Source organism: Aedes albopictus, chromosome 1, assembly GCF_035046485.1.
Source record: "Aedes albopictus strain Foshan chromosome 1, AalbF5, whole genome shotgun sequence".
Classification (NCBI taxonomy): domain Eukaryota; kingdom Metazoa; phylum Arthropoda; class Insecta; order Diptera; family Culicidae; genus Aedes; species Aedes albopictus.
The window spans coordinates 252,797,357-252,816,857 of NC_085136.1; the positions used below are offsets into that span (position 1 = coordinate 252,797,357).

Genomic DNA, 19,501 nt, shown 5'->3' on the forward strand with positions numbered 1-19,501 from the left:
AATGCACCTGAAACCCCTTCCAATGCCCTGGAACTCTCTGAAATGCGACATGAAACCCCATGTAAAGCTCTTTAAAACCTTCTGAGACGCCGAAAAAGGAATGATGAACTTAAGGGATCATTACACTGTTTCCTGTATCAGGAACAGAATCTTTGACAAAAGTTCGAAAGACATAAGGTCGAAGGACAAAAGGTCGAATAGGATAAAAGGTTAAATAGACAAAAGACAAATTTGAAGACATGAGTGAGCATAATTTGACAGAAAAACGACAACTAAAATTCCGATAACAATAATAGAACCGGTGATTCCAAAATTATTCAATAATTTCGTAAAAAAAACATTATTGAAAGATAGGATGTCCATAAATGATAGAAAGTAAAGTTATTCATTGAAGTTAAATGTGCACAACAATATTCCTTGAAAAAGCAGCCTATGGATAGAAGAAGGATGAATCATTGATTGGAATATTGTCATTTGAAACTCCAATCATTGCAGCAATTTAACCCCCTTAAGATGTTAGGCTTCTCGCACCACGATGGCGTTGTGCACGTTCAGCGTGCCCGTCTGGGCTGGGTCATATCGACCCCACCATTCTACTAGGGTTAATAAAGCCAAACTGTCTATAAATTAGGGAAGGACAAAGCAAACAAAATTAAATTGTTCTTAATACAGTAGTACAGTTCATAAAACTACCTATGATTTCAAGGGAGGATGATCGCTAAGCACAAATAGTAAATGAATATTTCTGCAGTTAAGCTAGGAAGAACAGCTATTGAATAAAGAAGGCAAAATGTCTGATTGAAATATAAGCACCTAAAGAGTCAATAATTATTTTAGTAACAAAACTTAAAAGAGCAGCCTATTAATTAAAGAAGGAAAAAATCCTAAACAAGAAATCTAAATAAATTGCCATCAAATACTACATCAACACAACTTGAAAGAACAGCCTATAAACGAAAGAAGGGAAAATTGCCTATTGATATGTTAGTGGCTGAAATGCATATGATTTCTTTAACAGCACTACATATAATGTTCTCTCAATGAGTTACAACAAAGACTCATAGTTTTTTTATTCTTATAAGTGAGGCACACCAGCTGGTAACTTGGTCTACTAAAATTTTCAGGAACAGCCTATGATTCAAAGGAGGAAAATCTCTGACACGAATATCCGCCGAGAAATCTTACGCGCCATACATAAATGTTTAGGCTCTTATACATCTCATTATCGAAAAAAATCGTGGAAATTTTCTTAATATGGTATCGCGCCACTTGGGCGGTGGCTTCTATATTCGTCTGTTTTCCACTATAACTCAGTCAGTTTCGAACCAATTGACTTGAAATGTTGTACACGGGTAGATACTATACCTATCTCACCACATTCCAGAAGTTGTGTCAATTCGTTCAAATTTGACTGAGTTTTAGTGGAAAACAGACGAATATAGAAGCCACCGCCCAAGTGGTGCGATTCCCTAAATGGACGAAATGGACACCCTCTTCGTGTTACGTGTGGCAGGCACGAAGATACTCTATGCCCAAAGAAGTCAAGGAAGTTTCCTTCACGAAAAGATCCTGGACCGACTAGGTTTCTATTTCCTGAATACTCGTGTGTTTGCCGCATCGGCTATAAGGGACAACAAGTAAACTAGTCTAAAATGGATAACCATTTTTGGGCAGAAATTTTCCAATTTCATCTCCGATTTTTCTTATATTTTGTTGCTGCCCAATGTGCTCCAACAAGTTACTAGATATCATCGAAAACTTTTTATGATACTCAAATGTTTAGAGAATCAACTTTGTTACCCTCGCAACAATCCCAACAATAAAACTTTATGCGCCACATCCAACAATCATCAACCAGGCAACAACTGCAAACGCCCTTAGAGTGAAGCGAAAGCAGGAAAAGGGCATTTACCGGCCGGCTTAGAATCGCATGGTCTGTCATACCACTACAGCAGCCTAGTCGTCATCATTGCTGCGACGCTCGGCGGCGGCGTCTCGTCGTGCATCAATCGAAGAACTGGAGAATTGGACTGAACGATGACGAATTCGATTCTAGGGACAACAACTGCCCACCGACTCAGTGTAAAGAAGGTTTACCCAGTGCAAACAGAACGCCCCGAGCGATCGAAATGTATGTTATTACTATAAAACGACCGTTGAGCGCTTCCCTTGATCGCAAACGTTGTTCGACCGGCGTTCATCGCTGAACTATAGGCAACTGGCACAAGTCTTGGCGCGAGTCTATTCTAAGAGAGTGAGAGGGTGCCTTCCAGTAGTTGCTTGCACGTGGTCAACGATCAGATTTAAGTGCGTAACCGAAAAACAAAATTCAAGTGCCAAAATCTTGTTCTTCAACCACTTGGGGGTCGTTGGTAGCTACCTTCGAAGAGCTCTGGTTGAGACCTTAACCGCCGCAGAGACCGAAGTTGTGCGTGGAGCGGAAAGTGCAGAAGGTTTTCGTCCGGACCTAGCAGTAGCCATCAAGCCAACACTGAGCGGGTAATAGCTTGAAGTGGAGTACGCGCGTTTTCAGTGACACCAGGAGTACATCGTTTGTTGTCTCCAAAGCAAAGGAAAAGGTTAGTATTGGACAAGTGTGGTGTGCCGCGTGCGGGATTTGTTTTGATTGTGGATTATGATAATCTTGATGTAGGTACTTCGAGGAGCGATAGGGCGCGATGCGTAAAGTGATTTTCCCGCCTTTGCGCGGTTCTCCGGTAGCTGAATGGAGCTTTCTAATCTGTATTTAGAACACGCTGTCGTGAATGAATGGGATGTGTGCTATACGTTGTGGAGTGATTCAGAAGCTTGTTTGGGTGGAAATAGTGATTGATTCCTTAGTTTTAAGTGACTGGAACCACAAGTTTATTTCATGGAATTGAAAATTTTTCTTGATGATTTCAACGCTTAAGGGTTTAGGGATATCAGATGTGACGGTGACGGCGTGTAATTTAAGCTGATGACAATCGGAATGTAACTTGTGGGAAAACATTATGCAGATTTGAGAATACATGGAGGCTTTGTATGAATTTCTTATATTCTACATAGTGGAGTTTGAACGAATTATTGAGTTATTTTTATAATATTCCTTCGTTACGGAAATACTCAGCATAAGACTGTTTCATCACATTTGGATGGAGAAAATTTTGAAGAAATTTCCTGCGGAATTCCTACAGTCATTGCCAAATCCGTTCTTGATTAATTTTCTCACTAAACTTTTACAGTATTTTGTCAGCGTGAAGACAGTTAAGAGGCCAAGACGTAAAGGGGCGTAAAAGACCTTTTTGCCGAATTGCAATTCAACGTACAAAAAAGACTTCGAAACTTTTTCAAGTTTTATTTTAAACGTTGATTAGCTAATTTATAATTGGCTTACTTCATACATATGGAATGGTATTTAAACGGCTTTTTGGGCCCAATGAAGTTGATCAACAAAATTAACTTCTTTTCCACATCAGCCTTGAAGCTATGCTGTGTCGATAGCCATTGGCGTATCTAGGATTTTTTTTTCTAGGGGGTGCCTAGGGGGTGCGAGTTGCAGTGTCTTCTAGTGTTAATGGATTCCAGTTTTTTTTTTATTCTTCAACCACTTAACCTAATTTACAGCTCTTTTATCCACTAGGGCACTGCGTGAGCGATTCCAATTGGCGGCTGCACTTACACTTTGTACAGCGCCTAAATGTATTCTATTCTAATTCTACTATATCGAACTGGTTGCCGTTTCGCTGCTGTCACTTTTCTACCCTATCCATGGTAGAATGAAGAACACGAGGATGTTGTTGTGTGGGCTCTTGTTCCTTCTCCAGTCCGATTAGGGGTCCATTATAAGTTACCGTTAGCCGATATCCATGTTTCCGGGTCCGTTAGAGCATATGCTCAGAAGCGGGTCAAGTGTCAGCTGCTCTCGGGGGCAAGAGCAACTGACGAAAAATTGCAAGTGCCGGGGCTGGGATTGAACCCATGACCATCCACTCATGAAGTGAACGTGTAGCCACTACGCTACGGGCTCCGGCTGGATTCTAGTTTGTTTACTTGTTTTGTAAAAGAAAATACCGATCGGCCCTGAATTTCTAAGTATAATGATAATCTGCGTAATAATAAACGCAACCGTATAAAGATATGTACGACTGCGGTAAACAGTTTTTGTGTCAACCGTGATGTGAAGTTTGGGAATTTAATACTGTTTGCTGTGTGGTTAATTATTCGCAAAATAACATATAATACATGATGACAGCAATTATGAGTGTGGTTTTTAAAAACTACAACATTTTGTCATAGAACAGATTAAACTAGATTATCCGTCGCGTTCTAAAGTTTCACAAACAACTTTGATTATTATTTAGTCAAATCTTCGTACGGTATTTCGATTGCAAGATGTATGTTTTGGGAAGTCCCAAGCTCGACTATGAATAATCAAGGCCGTTTCCGGCAATTCTTCAGGGAATAGGGTGACGAAGGGTATTATCGGCAGGTTTGTTCACTTCGTCAGGGGAGGGAGTGTGTGGGCCGAATTTCCTGGAAGGATTTGGGGCCAACTCTGAAATCAACAGGTTTCAACAAACCCCCATGACGAAGAGCACAAAACTGTCAAAAAGATGTAAGTTCCCCTATTCCCGGCAATTTATTAAGAAATTGTTTTGCAATTTGTTTGTTTATTTAGAATCTTATTGGAAATCCCTCGGTAATTCCTTTGGAAAGTCAAACTGCGAGGAGATGTCAAGTTTCCGCACTCTCGCGGCATACGAACAACAAGTGCGAGCGAAAATATCAACTTCCTGTATTATACGTAGATTTACTATTTATTCGTATTTTTATTTAATAGCTCTTACTTCTCACAACTGTAGTGGAAAAGAGTTCTTAGGAATATTTTCAAGAAATACATAAAGGGATTTTCGCGATAAAGGTAGGGTTCGAACGGAAAGTACAAATTTTGAGACTATTGTGTAGTTTTCAGGAGTCCTACTATACACATTTATGCTGAAACATATTTTTTTATTAGAAAGTCAATCGTGAGAAACCCACGTGTCACGCACTCGATATTAAACAACCATAAGCTTTATTCAAACTAATTCGCTTAAGGTAAAATTGCGTTCTAATAAAACCAACTATGCGACTTTAAACAATTGGCTAATACCAGGAGACATTTATCAAAGAAGTAAAATAATCATTCTGGACCTACCACGGCTCCAACAAGCTGACATACTTTTATAAAAAATGTGAGTTTTTCCTTCGGAAAAGAAATACAGCCGTGCTTTCCGAGATGAGCTAGCCCTGGGCTTAAGGACAAACGTCTTGAAATTCCGCTTTTACAGTACAAGCTTCAAAAAACAGTGAATTTTATTATTCTGTTCTTGCTCACTTGTAATAAGCTTAAAATAACAAACTTGTAATAAGCTTAAAATAAGAAGATCAAGTGCGCTGGTTTTGTTTACAGAGAGATTTTTGCGCTCGAAATCGTGAGTAGGTGCCAAAGTCAGCCATTTTGGTGGCCATTTTGGGATTCTAATAAGTCTATCCTTAAAATCCCATCCTTAAAGATAATCAAAATTAGGCCCCAATAACTCCATGGCGAAAATGAAAAAAAAAAAAATACATTCAGAGGGATACCAAATCCGGCTTTGGTCATGGCGTTCACTTCTTTCCAGTTATAGCATTACCAGATTCTTGATAATAGAAGGATTGTTCAGTACTAGAATTGTTTTAAATTGATCCGCCAGGTCACTATCAGAACCGAAAAAATGATACACACATTTTATGTAGAATAATCCTACTTAGAGGGTTCTAAGCAAAATAACCAGCTAGGATAAAATTGGCACGATTAGGTGATTTTGACTCCCCATTTAAGGTGAAACATCAAGAAATCCCTTTGCAATTTTGCATACAAACTCTATAGGCACAAATCTGACGAAACAAGCATCAAACTAAGCCGCACTTGTTAAACCTGGCTTTGCTCACTTGCAAAAGGAGGCAGCTTTTCCAAATCGAGCGCATTTGTTTACGAATTTTCAAGATTGGAGCTCTTGAAAACGCGAGTAGGGGACCACGTCGGCCATTGTGGCAGCCATGTTTGTGTTCTTTGAAGTTTCTCCTTAATCGGTAACCTGACCGATAGCACCAAGAAGTGGATCTGAATAGGTTTCACCCATGCCAGAACCTTTACACTAGACAAAGAAAAACTTCCCAGAAAAAAAAATCTGAAAACATTCCAAAGGGTACTGGAGAAATATCAGAAGAAACTGATGAAGGAATCCCTGAATGAACTTCTACAGTAATTGCATAGAAAACTCCTGGAGGAATCTCGGAAGGAATTTCTAAAGAAATCCAGGAAGGAATCTTGTAAGAACGTAAGAAGTTCCAGGAGTAATGCTGGAGAGAACTCCTATAAAATTCCCAGATGGAAGTTCTGAACAAATCCCAAAAAAATATCCAGAAAGAATATCTGGAAGAATACCCTGAGGTATCCCTGAAAGAACTCCTGGAGCAATCCTAAATAAAGTTCTGGAGAGATCACGGATGGAACTTCTGGAGGAATCTTAAGGAGAAATTTTGGGGGAATCTCAGAAGTAATTCTCCTAGGGATCTTGGAATGAACTCTTAGAATTCAGAATGATTTTCTCATGGCATCACGGAAGAAATTCAGGTAAAAATTCTGTCAGGGATGTGAAGAATACACTGAGGTAAACCCTTATTAAAGTCCTGCAAAAACCCATGAATAACCTCCTAGGGAACCTAACAAGGAGGTTCTGGAGGTATCTTAGAAAGAGGAATCACCAGAAGGAGCAATTTAGAAAGAACTTCTGGAGGAAACGCATATAGGAAAATTCACTAAAGAAGTAAACCACAGAAGGCACTCCTTGAGAAATCATAGATGGAGCTCTTGGAGAAAGAGCATAAGAAACTTCTGAAAGGTCCGTCCAAGGAACGATGTTGCACAATGACTTTTATTCACATAAACCAATTTAATATGCCAACATAGCAGATTTATTAGTATGCATGCTATGCAATTATTTCAAAAGTTGAAATAATTTCTAAAATAATTGCATAGCATGCATGCTAATAAATCTGCTATGTTCCTGAAACGGTGAGTCGATAAGGAGAGCGTCCAATATAGCTCTGGTCCTCACAAGTTCCTACCTCATGCTTCCACGGGTCAAGCGATGACAAAGACCGTCAGCTAAGAGTTGTGTGCTTAGCTGGTAGTGCAGCCTGGGCACTGTTGTCCTTCTGACTTCAGCTAGATTGAGGAGGTACGATCCGAGTGTCTGTTCACCAAGGAGGTGCGGCTCAAACAGCGTCTGTTCTGGCATCCAGCGGCTGAGTAAGAAACGCTGCACCACGCCCAGCTAGATCCAAGGTGGTAGCCCCATCAGCGTGGTCGTCCCAGTGTTGGTTGGGACGTTAAACAGAACTGGCACGATGGCCCTCCGGCGAGACAGGAGTGTTGGCGTAGGCCCAATAAGCCACCCGTAAAAATCCCCATTGCGAATAACATAGGAGAAAATACGACTCGATACAATCGGCAAAGACCCACGCGACGAAATAAGGACTACGATTGGAAACTTGGAACATGGAATTGCAAGTCACTAGGTTTCGCAGGATGTGACAGGATAATCTACGACGAACTACATCCCCGCAACTTCGACATCGTGGCGTTGCAGGAACTTTGTTGGACTGGACAGAAAGTGTGGAAAAGCGGGCATCGAGCGGCTACCTTCTACCAAAGCTGTGGCACCACCAATGAACTGGGAACAGGTTTTATAGTGTTGGGCAAGATGCGACAACGTGTGATCGGGTGGCAGCCGATCAACGCAAGGATGTGCATGTTGAGAGTTAAGGGCCGTTTCTTTAACTACAGCATCATCAACGTCCACTGCCCACACGAAGGGAGACCTGATGACGAGAAAGAAGCGTTCTACGCGCAGTTAGAGCAAACATACGATGGTTGCTCGCCGCGTGACGTGAAAATCGTTGTCGGCGACATGAACGCGCAGGTAGGAAGGGAGGAAATGTACAGACCGGTAATCGGGCGAAACAGCCTGCACGCCGTATCGAATGATAACGGCCAGCGATGCGTAAACTTTGCAGCCTCCCATGGTATGGTAGTCCGAAGCACCTTCTTCCCCCGCAAAGATATCCACAAAGCCACCTGGAGATCACCCGACCACCAAACAGAAAACCTAATCGACCACGTTCTAATCGACGGTAAATTCTTCTCAGATATAACCAACGTCCGCACATACCGTAGTGCGAATATAGATTCGGATCACTACTTAGTAGCTGTATGCATGCGCTCAAAACTTTCGACAGTTATCACCACGCGTCGAAGTCGAACGCCGCGGCTCAACATCGAGCAACTTCGTAACGTAGAAGTGGCTCAAGACTACGCGCAGCAGTTAGCAGTGGCCCTACCAACGGAAGAGCAGCTTGGCGCAGCTACACTTGAAGATGGCTGGAGGGACATCCGATCCGCCATAGGTAGTACCTCGGCTACAGCACTAGGCTTCGCGACTCCGAATCACAGAAACGACTGGTACGACGGCGAATGTGAACAGTTGAAAAACGAGAAGAATGCAGCATGGGCGAGAATGCTGCAACACCGTACGAGAGCGAATGAGGCACGTTACAAACAGGCGCGGAACAGGCAGAACTCAGTCTTCCGGATGAAGAAGCGCCAGCAGGAAGAACGAGATCGCGAAGCGATGGAAGAGCTGTACCGCGCTAAGGACACACGAAAATTCTACGAGAAGCTGAACCGCTCGCGCAGAGGCTTTGTGCCACAAGCCGACATGTGCCGAGATAATCACGGGAATATTCTCACGAGCGAGCGTGAGGTGGTCGAGAGGTGGCGGCAGCATTTCGATGAGCACCTCAATGGCGACGTTGCAAGTACCGAAGGTGGCGTGGTAACAGATCTAGGAGTATGTGCACAGGACGAAAGACTTCCGGCCCCTGACCTTCAAGAGATTGAGGAGGAGGTTGGCCGGTTGAAAAACAACAAAGCCGCTGGAGCAGATCAACTACCAAGCGAGCTTCTAAAATACGGTGGAGAAGCACTGGTGAGAGCACTACACTGGGTCATTACCAAGATTTGGGAGGAGGAAGTATTACCGGAGGAATGGATGGAAGGTATCGTGTGTCCCATCTACAAAACCCGATTTAATCCACCTATGGTGAACAGAACCCTTCTTACACCTATTAAAATTATTGTTGTATTATTTGTATTTAACATAAAAGCTTTCATTTAACATATTGTTAGTTTTCATAAAATTGCTGTGTATTTGTAATTTGTTATTCATAATTTTGTTGAAAACAATAACCTGCTAGTAAACACTTTGTTCAGAATCAGCATTATTTATGGAAAAATAATATCCCATAGACTGGTCAAAAACTAATGCAAGATAACAAGTGAATATAATAATAATGAAGAACTTATTGAAATACTCTTCGTAAGATATCTTAATAATCAAATGTCAAATCGAAATAAAATTTCAGGGCCTTATACAAGGATACTGTAGCTTTCATTTGGTGCTTAGAGAACCCAAATCGGTTGACAGACGGCTGAGATATTTATGATGGTACTCTTGGTCAAAAATCTCTCAAAAAGTTAACCTGTATTACTCCCAAGTACTCTTTGAAAGATATCTCGGTAACCAAATGTCCAATCCAAATGAAATTGTGTAGGGTTCTACTAGAATGTTGTAGCTTTCATTTGGTGCCAGGATAACTGAAATCGGTTGACAGACGGCTAAGATATTTATTATGATACACTTGGGCAAAATTCTCAAAAGGTTTAGTTGTAGAAATCCTAAGTACTCTTCGAAAGATATCTCTGTAACAAAATGTCCAGTCGAAATAAAATTTCTGGGCGATCTGCTAGGATGCTGTATCTTGCATTTGGTGCCAAGAAAACTTAAATCGATTGACAAACGGCCGAAATATTCATTATGATACACTTGGTCAAAAATCTTAAAAGTTTAGATGTATGACTCATAAGTACTCTTCGAGAGATATCTCGGTAACCAAACGTCCAATCGAAAAAAAATTCAATAGCGTTCTACTAGGATGTAGTAGCTTTCATTTGCTTCCAAGAGAACTCAAATCGGTTGACAGACGGCTGAGAAACGTGCGTGACTTTTTTTTGTAACGCACATACACACACACACACATACACACATACACACATACACACACACACACACACATACAGACATTTGTTATGGAATGTCATGTACGACGAGGTGTTGAGGTTAGAGTATCCAGTGGGAGTGGTGATTGTCGGATTTGCCGACGACATTACGCTCGAAGTCTACGGTGAAACGATCGAGGAGGTAAAGTTGACTACCAACCACTCGATCAAGGTTGTGGAGGCGTGGATGCGGTCCAGGAAACTGGAGCTGGCTCACCACAAGACAGAGGTGACGGTTGTTAACAACCTGAAGTCGGAGCAGCAGACGGAGATCAGTGTAGGAGACTGTACTATCCTGTCAAAGCGCTCCGTCAAACACTTGGGCGTGATGATCGACGATAAGCTTACCTTCGGTAGCCACGTCGATTATGCCTGTAAAAGAGCCTCCACAGCTATTGCGGCACTGTCCCGGATGATGTCCAATAGCTCTGCGGTGTACGCCAGTAAGCGCAAGCTTCTGGCTAGTGTTGCTACATCCATACTTAGGTATGGCGGCCCGGCGTGGGGCACCGCGCTAAGTACTAAATGCTACCGACGGAAGCTGGAAAGTACTTACAGGCTTATGTGCCTGAGGGTTGCGAGCGCGTACCGTACCGTGTCACACGACGCTCTCTGCGTCATTACTGGTATGGTGCCTATCAGCATTCTTATCAGTGAGGACATGGAGTGCTTCGAAATGCGCGGCACAAGAGGCATACGCAGGACTGTCAGGATGGCCTCTATGGTCAAATGGCAGCGCGCGTGGGACAGTTCCACCAAAGGAAGGTGGACCTATAGGTTGATACCGAGGGTAGATAGTTGGATTAATAGGCGCCATGGGGAAGTCACATTCCACCTGACACAGGTCCTTACAGGTCATGGTTGCTTCCGACAGTATCTACACCGTTTCGGGCATGCGGATTCTCCCGAATGCCCAGTGTGCAATGGTTTAGAGGAAACGGCGGAACACGTTTTGTTCGTGTGCCCGCGTTTTCGCACAATGCGTGACCGCATGCTTGCCACATGCGGGGAGGACACAACTCCGGACAACTTGGTCCAGAGGATGTGTAGGGATGAGTTTGGCTGGAACGCCGTTTCAACGGCTATTACCCACATCGTCTGGGAGCTACAGAGGAGGTGGCGCGTGGACTCGGAGAATGGCTAGTCCAGATGCAGTACAAGAGGTGGTCCAGGGGTTCGGAGTCGGCTTCGTAGGTCATACCGGTGCCCTGCGGTCGAGATCGACCCTTACAACGATTAAGTGGCCGCGGAGAGGAAGTCCCGGTAGCGGTGCTGTCGTGGCGTCGGTCTACTGGGTTGGATCCAAGCCCGCGGTTGGAAAGGGGTCCCCGGCAAGGGTCGGGGCAGGTGGAGACCCTGCCGTCAGCAACCTACGGATGCATCTGATAGGGCCTGAAGGGTAGTGATACCCTTCCTTTGCGGGCAGGTCAGATCGGGTTGCATGTGGGCATCAGTTCTTGATGTCCGCTCAGCAGTAGGGCGCGGGCGGGGTTGACTCTGCCCGCCTTCCGAGGACAAAGGGAGTGGCGAGGACCACTCGGGAAACTGGCTAAGCGCCAGCATGCTACCGTGATGGACTCTCCAAAGCGAGTCATCGATGTTCGTTGCTGCAGGCTACGCAGCTAACCTTGTGGGTGCGATGTGCACTAGCCCCTCTCTGAAGCAATACCTTCTTGGTGGTTCCGGAGAGACGTAGGGTTTGGCGACCATAGGAATGGTTTAGTGGGTACGAGGAGAGAGTAGTCCTGGATTTTACTTTTGTTGTAGAAGACGGCCTGTCAGACCTACACTACCCTAACCTTCTGTTAGGGTGTCTGTTGAGCAGATTATCCCCCTATGGTTTAGAAGGAAAAAAAAAAAAAAAAAAAACATACAGACATTTGCTCAGTTCGTCGAGCTGAGTTCATTGGTATATGAGACTCGGCCCTCCGGGCCTCGGATCGAATGTCGGTTTTTCGAGCGATATTTATACCCTTCTTATGGGTGTAAGAAGGGTAAAAAGGATATCGAGTACTCAAAACGGGAAAAAATAACTAATGTTTACCGAATGAAAGAGAAAAGGAAGGAAAAAAATTACCATGATCGAGAAAGACAAACTAATGCACTACGTATGGCAGAACTTAGATCCTCCGTTCAATACTCTCAAAATGAAATCTTGACCAATCGAATAAGAATACAAAATTTGAGAGAAAATGAGTTATTCAATATCAATGAAACGTATAACGACAGATTGGCAAGACGCAATGCGCGATCCAATGAAATTATGCATTACAGAGAAACGCTTCGAAACAGTCTTCGGAACCAATTAGATCAACAATCGGAATTGTTCTTAACGTTTATCGAGCAAAAACGACAATTTCCAAACTTTGTTTGTTCGAGTTGCGAGGGTGCATTTTTTCAAAATGGAGTAATTGCAATAACACGCGCTAATATTTTGGAAAAAAATAAAAACAAGCAGTTCACCAAAAAAAGTAACATCGACGAAGCAACATTAGATGTCAGAGTACTCAACCATTATGACGATAATTCACAAAACTACTTATGCCATACCTGTAATAAATATATAGGTAGAGGCGAAATCCCGAAACTTGCAAGTAGTTGGGGATTGAAGTTGCCAGTTGTACCGAATTGTGTTAGTCGTCTTAATGATTTGGAAGAACGTATGGTTTCGCCATATGTTCCCTTCATGGTAATTAGAACGTTATCAAACCGGGCGTCAAATCCTCAGGATGGAATAAAAGGCAGTGTGATTCATATTCCTGTTGATGTAAATGAAATGGTGACATCTATTCCAAGAAACTTCAATAATCTGAATATGTTGGCGATTCCAGTGGATTGGAAACGGAGAATGGAGTACAAAACATGTTACCTGCAAGGATTTGTTCGTCCAAACTATCTCATCGAAGCATTAAATTATTTAATGAACACAGAGCTGTACAAAAATCATGGAATTCAAATCGATGAAACGTTTCTGCTGCTGTTACAGGGGAATTCCGATAACTTTTCTCAAAATGTTAGTCAACAACAACAGGAACTAATAGACGAAAATGCGAATAATGATTTTGACTACTTCAATGACGGTGACGATGAATGTTTGCTGTTTGACTTCAATGAACAAACTGCCAATAATGCAAAACTTGTATTAGCGCCAGGTCAAAACCAATTTCCAGTATCTGTTCACACTAATCGTGATATAGAATACCTTAGCTTTCCAAAAATCTTTGGTGGAATTCCCAGAAACATTGGAAACAAAAACATCACACCAACAGATATTACTAAATGGGAAATCAGATACTTCAAAGCTGACACAACAACTAATCGTCTATTGTACCTAGCAAAAATGAAGTTGGAGCGAGATGTTTTGAATTCAGTACAAATAACCATGAAGAAAAAGGTTAATTCTGCTTCAGTCACAGCAGCACAGGCATTGAATCCTAGATTCATATCCGATTTGCTACAACACAATGAAGGCTTGAAGTTTTTGAGTAATATAGCCAACTCCCCAAGTTATTGGGCTGCTCAAAAAAAAAAGGTGTTCGCTATGATTAGGCAACTTGGAAGACCGGTTTTGTTTTTGACAGTGTCTGCAGTAGAAACAAATTGGCCAGAATTAATACAAGGATTAGTTAAGAGAAAAACAAACGAAAACATATCCTTGGTAGCTGCCATGAATTTACCGTCAAACGAAAAGTACAAATTGGTGAAAGAAGATCCTGTTTTTACTGCTCGTTACTATGATTACCGGATGAAGCAACTCATGAAAATCATCAACAATCCCTCAGGACCTTTTGCTCCGTATCAAGTGACAGATTTTTATCGGCGACGTGAATTCCAGCAACGCGGATCTCCTCATGATCACCTTCTTCTGTTTTTGGAAGATGCACCAACTTTAGATTCCAATGACCAAAACTCATTTGAAAGGGTAATCGACTTTGTGGATAGATTCATTACATGTGAATTCGATGATCGAAATCCATATTGCAAATACGCACGACATAAACATTCGGAGACATGTAGTAAAGGTCGTAAAAACAAACAATCATGCAGATTTCATTTTCCAAAGTTTGTAATGCCCGAAACAATGATTCTAGAACCATTGTCCAACAACGAAAAAACTATGGAAGTGAAGGAAAACTTACGAAAAATCAAGGATCTGATGGAAACGTTTTTCAAAAGCAAAGAACGAGTGTACAAAGATTTCGATGCAATTCTGGAAGAGTTAGATATGACCAGAGAAGCGTATATAACAGCAGTGCGTTGCTCTACGCCAAAACTTGCTCTATTTTACAAACGCCGAAGCTGCGACGTAGATATCAATACATATAACCGCAATATACTGAATTTGGTAGAAGCGAATACCGATCTCCAATTTATTGTGGATGAATACGCAGTAGCAACATACTTGGTAGAATACATTGCTAAAGCAGAAGCTGGTTTGTCTAAAGGTCTGAAGATTTGTCAAGAAGAATTCGCCAAGGGCAATCGTAGTTTACAAGAGCAATTTCGTGGCATTGCAAATAAATTCTTGAACTCAAATGTAATGTCTGCATCAGAAGCTGTGTACCATTGTTTAGGAACTTCATTGTCAGAAACGAGTAGAGCGGTTATTTTCATCAACACAAGCAAAAAAGAAGACAGAGTGGTTTTTTTGAAATCTAACGCTGATCTGATGAAATTGGATCCGGATTCCACCGACATTGCAGGCAAAAACATTATAACGTACTATTCTGAGCGGAAAGGATTGGATAGTGTTTGTCTGGCGGAATATGCAGCATACTACTTTCAGGCTGAAAAGAAACGACGCAAGGATAAAAACATTGACTCCGATGATGATTTCAACGATGATGAGGAGCTTCGGAATATAACAAGTGAGCCGATAAATCGTCGTAGAAAAGCTCGTATTGTGCGGTACGTGCGTTACAAACTAGATAGGGATCCTGATAACTTCTACAGGGAGCAACTACTGTTGTTCGTTCCATGGCGAGATGAAGATAAAGAAATAGAAACAGTAAATTGGCATGATTGCTACAACGCTAATTTGCATACCATCAACGCAAACTTCATCAAATTATTTGCTCTTTCGGATAATGCACTAGATGCAGCGATTGAAGCGGCTGTCCAAAATAGAAACCAACGAGATGACGAAGAAGCAGCTGAATTCGAAGACGATCAAATTCCAAAGGACCAAGAAATTGATATACTAGTACAAGGCGGAATGGATCGTCCTAAAAATAATATTCCATTTATCTATGCAGCACCTCCAAAGACAGAGCTTCCAAGTGTTTTTGAAACACTAAAAAACCTGAACGAACGCCAAAAAGAAATTGTAATGCATATATATAAATGCTTTACTTCCAATCAATTGCCACTCAGAGTCTTCATATCAGGTTCAGCAGGAGTAGGAAAAAGTATGGTTATATCTACATTATATCAACTCATAACCCATCATTTGAGTTATTCCATTACAGCAGCAACAAATCAACAAATTGATTCACTGAAAGTTTTATTATGTGCATTTTCGGGAAAAGCTGCTTTTCTGATTGGAGGGAATACATTGCATTCTGCCTTTGCCTTACCGTTAATGGAAAGTGCAAGTATGCCTGATTTACCCATGGATGTTGCAAACAATTTAAGACAGCAACTGTTACATGTTAAGCTTATTATCATTGACGAAATATCAATGGTAGGTAGCACAATGTTTAGCAGAATAGACACAAGACTACGTCAGATAACAGGAGTAAACGATGCATTTGGAGGAATTTCAATGATCACCGTTGGAGATTTCTTGCAGTTGTCGCCCGTAAAAGACTGTGCAGTGTTTCTGCCTCCAAAATATAGCATGATTCAGGCTGACGTGTCTCCGTTATGGAACTATTTTGAGTTGTATGAGCTTACAGAAGTAATGCGTCAAAAGGATGATCTTGCATTTGTTCACGCACTCAATAATTTTGCTCATGGCCAGATGACTGAACATGATATCAATATATTTAAAACACGAGAAGTCGAAGAAGACCAAGTACCTAGTCATGTCATGCGTCTATATTACAGGAATGCAGATGTAGATGCATACAATCAGCTTAAAATTGCAGCATCCCCAGAAACAGAACTCAAATGCATAGCTATAGATACAATAACTGGCAAACTCACAAATGCACAAAAAACTAAAAAATTGAGTACTTGGAAAGAAAAGCCTACGAAAGATTGCGGAGGATATCCGTACACACTTTTGTTGAAGAAAGGTATCAAGTATATGGTAACCGCAAACCTTGATGTTTCTGACGGACTTGTGAATGGTGCTACAGGCACATTGATGTTTATTCACTGTGATCCAGGAACAGAGAAGCTGAAAATTGTTTTTCTCAAATTTGATTCACCAGCCGTGGGCCGAAAAATGAGATTAAAGTACAAAGACTTCATGAACAATAACGGTATACATGGAAGCTGGACTCCTATTCCCAGGAAAAGCTACAATCTCACCAACGTGTTTCATAAGGACCACCAAGTGTTAAGAGATCAATTTGCACTTGTGCCATGCGAAGCACTCACAATACACAAAAGTCAAGGTCAGACTTATGAAGCAGTATGTGTAGATTTTCGTAAAAAAGGATGCCTGACTCGTCAGTTGGTTTACGTAGCACTTAGTCGTGTTACCAAGCTCTCTGGGCTTTATATGCTGGGTAAGTTTCCCGGAAATATGAAAAGCAACAATACAATCGAATCGAGCTTGAACGAAATGCACAGATTGAGAATAAATCGACAACTATCACTTGGATTCAACAATCTGAAGAACGAAATAGGAACTTCAGTCTGTTATTTGAATATTCGTTCGTTACGCTCGAATATCACACATATTCTTGCTGATAATTGGTATAGTCGTTGTGATGTGATGATTTTCTCAGAAACATCTACATATTCTGATGAGCAGATAGTTATTCCCGGCTTTAAAATATTTTATCGTTCAGATCAAAACGTGTATCCCACCTATGTCAACAAAAATGTTGCCAAAGGTGTTATATGCTTCGCCAAGCTTGGCTTGCAAGTCAATGTTGAACATTATTGTCAAGTATTCAATGCTGATCATACAGGTAACTATAAAAATCATGTTGATTTAGTAAATTTTACGATAAACAACACCTGCATACTCACCGGATACAAATCACCTAAAACTAGTTTTGCTGATTTTAAAATGGCGTTTTCTGAATTCAACACTGCTGCAACACGTCCTTTTGTTGTACTCGGAGATTTAAATTTCAATTTAAACGATTCCCTTTGTCATCAAGTACAACAATTTTGCTCATTGATGCAAGATATACATCTCAGGGATTGTTTGCAATCATATACAGCAACAACCATACTTGGCTCAAAATTGGATGTAATTTTTTCCAATATAGTGGATATTCGAACTGGAATATACGAGAGTTATTTTTCGGATCATAAACCAATTTTCTTCATTTTAAATGAACATAATAAAGCTACATCATGTGATACGGTATCTTTCAATAATCAATCAGAATCCAAGAATAATGAGCAACCCAATATATTAGTGGATCTCTCCGAAAAACCTACTAACATTGAAAGCATATATTCATATTCTACCACAGACAACTGCGTTGAAATATCTTCTAGCGAAGATAACATATGTGACAATTATAGTAATGTTGATAACTATTCAGTTATATGCAGTGACATTAATCCAAATGAAAAAATATTTGATTATGAAGCAAACGATGCTAATTGGTTGAACATCATAAATGACCAGTCTAATACATATGACTATACAAGTAGTGAAATCATAACAAATCTACAAAATTCCTTTTGCGAGCTCAACCGTAATGAAGAACTAACAACATCATTTTTGAATGAAAAGATCATGACATTAAAACCTTGCATAAATTATATTGCAAACTATCTGAAAAATATACCAACAATTTCATTCAATTGTAACCGAGTTGCTCAGTATGAGTTTTCGGCACTGTATTTGACAGGGTTTAAAGAGATCGTAATAAGTGGATTTGGCAACTGTCAATTCAATGCTGTGTCTTATGCTCTAATAGGAAATGAAAGTTTTTCAATGGACCTAAGAGCGCTAGCATTTTCAACAGTGATCGAAAAAATGCATCTATTCCAAAACCTGGCAAATGAGCATTGGCTAGAATCAGGGACAGTTTATGATCTATTAAAACTATGCTGTACACCAGGAGAATATGGTAATACGGATACATTGTTTGCTCTCAGTATGGCACTAGAGAGATGTTTTATCATTGTGCAAAATCAGAATGGAAGAAACAATTTCTTCAAAGTTCAACCTCCATGTTTTGATACTACTTCTATTCCAATAGTGCTACATTTATCGAATCCAGGTAGAAACGATGCGCACTATAATGTTTTACTTTCAGAAAATGTAAACTCAAGTTACGAGTTTCCAAACATGCAGGTTTACAACATAAGCGCTCTATTGAGAGAATGATAAATCGCAGCGGTAGCTTTATAATACCATACTTATTATCTGATAAAAGCAGAGCAGCTACAGTGTCACTAGGATCATACAAAGCAATTCATAACAATTCGCTATATTTTTGTTAGTACATTCATAAACAAAACCAACCACTGTAACAGAAATGTATATTTTAAATCGTATTGCATACCAGTGTTTATATTTTAGCATCTTTCCAAACATTTTCCCTTTCCCTAGTATAGACTCGTTCATACGTTGTTGTTTTCGCAACTTCGTATTGAGTGTTTACTATACAGTATATAAGCCGTGATCCACACAATTTTCTTAAATTGATAAGGAGTAATAAGGCTTATTCCCCTCCCTTTTCCTGTTCTTTATTAATTTATATAATCCATTCCTTACTACTGTAAATATATTTTAACATGTCATTTATTCTGAAACGAGGTTTAGTGATTGTTTTTGTTTTGTTGTTTTATTAACTGAAACATAGCGTCGATGTTGTGATTGAAAAATAAATTCTGTTTAATGATGAATGTAACAAAGTTGGAAGTAAATTGATCATTTTAAAATTGAATGCAGTGCTAAATATTGCACATCCTTGGTGGACGTGGAAGGTTTGAACATAGTTGAAATATAATTATGAGGCTGATACGGTTGAAGCTATCTCATGCAGTCATTTTTGCATGTAAATGACAACTACGATGAGGCACAAATTAGACGGATAAAATCAACTACTCACTCAATTTTACAATATATAATACTACAAAGATAATAAATAGTTATTTAAAAAAAATAAAATAAATAAAACCAATCCGTATAGTAATTTGAATGTCTAGTTGATATTTCCAATAGCAACCAAG

At 40.6% G+C, this 19,501-nt stretch overlaps 1 protein-coding gene across 1 annotated transcript in view; it reads left to right on the forward strand.

Annotated features, from left to right (window-relative positions):
- Nucleotides 1-2,158: 2,158 nt before the first annotated feature.
- LOC134285569 (carbonic anhydrase 2-like) overlaps nt 2,159-19,501 on the forward strand; it is a 43,575-nt gene continuing 26,232 nt past the window's right edge. The window contains exon 1 of the mRNA XM_062846619.1: nt 2,159-2,579. The gene's annotated coding sequence lies outside the window, so the exon portion shown is untranslated. The remainder of the gene's footprint in view (nt 2,580-19,501) is intronic.